This window comes from Chinchilla lanigera, unplaced genomic scaffold (genome assembly GCF_000276665.1).
Source record: "Chinchilla lanigera isolate Chin_1 unplaced genomic scaffold, ChiLan1.0 scaffold00069, whole genome shotgun sequence".
NCBI lineage: Eukaryota > Metazoa > Chordata > Mammalia > Rodentia > Chinchillidae > Chinchilla > Chinchilla lanigera.
The window spans coordinates 2950358-2951409 of NW_004955470.1; the positions used below are offsets into that span (position 1 = coordinate 2950358).

The following is a 1052-nucleotide window of genomic DNA, read 5'->3' on the forward strand; positions in this document are numbered from 1 at the left end:
CTTATACACAAACAACAAACTTATTGAGAGAAAAATTAGGGAAATCACACCTTTCACAATAGCATCCAAAAAATGAAATACTTAGGAATCAATCTAGCAAAGGAAGTAAAACATTCATGTATTGAAAATTACAGGACTCTGAAAAAGGATATTGAAAAGGATATCAGAAAATGGAAAGATATCCCTTGCTCATGGATAGGAAGAACCAACATAGTCAAAATGGCCATACTTTCAAAGTTGTTATGCAGATTTAATGCAATCCTGATCAAAATACCATTAGCATAGCTCACAGAACTAGAGAAAACATTCCTGAAATTCATCTGGAACCAGAAGCGATCTAGAATAGTAAAGGCAATCCTGGGCAACAAAGACAAGTTAGGAGACATCACAATGCCTGACTTGAAATTATATTACAAAGCTACTGTGATAAAATCAGCATGGTACTGGCAATAAAATAGACTTGAGGACCAGCGGAACAGATTGGAAGATGCAGACGCAGCTACAAACACACTTAGCCACCTTATCTTTGACAAAGAGGCCAAACATGTTCACTCAAAAAAAAGATAGTCTCTTTAATAAATCGTGCTGGAAAAACTGGCTCTCTACAAGCTGAAGACTCAAACTAGACCCATGTCTATCACCATGCACTAAACTAAAGTCAAAATTGATCAAAGATATAAATATTAAAGCAGAAACACTAAATCTACTGGAAGAGAAAGTAGGTCGAAATCTTGAAGACATAGGCATAGGCAGTCTTCATGAACAAAACCCAAACTGCACAGAAAACAAAGAATCAGCAACTGAGATCTCATCCTATTAAAAAGATTTTGTACTTCAAAATAAACCACCAATAGAACGAAAAGACAACCCACAGAATGAGAAAACATTTTAGGTAACTGTCCCTCAGACAAAGAACATATCTAGAACATATAAAGAATTGTAAAAAATCAGAACTCTCAAACTCAAAGACCCAATCCAAAAATGGGCATCAGAAATGAATATGCACTTCTCACATGAAGAAATAAAAATGGGGGCTGGGGATTTAGCTCAGC

At 35.6% G+C, this 1052-nt stretch overlaps 1 protein-coding gene and 1 long non-coding RNA gene across 2 annotated transcripts in view; one reads left to right on the forward strand and one right to left on the reverse strand.

The window, feature by feature from the left end:
• Window positions 1-1052, reverse strand: part of Acoxl (acyl-CoA oxidase-like) — a 289029-nt gene that overhangs the window by 162109 nt on the left and 125868 nt on the right.
• The window catches only part of LOC102003115, a 9640-nt gene that overhangs the window by 8100 nt on the left and 488 nt on the right, over window positions 1-1052 (forward strand). The gene's annotated exons all lie outside the window — the stretch shown is intronic.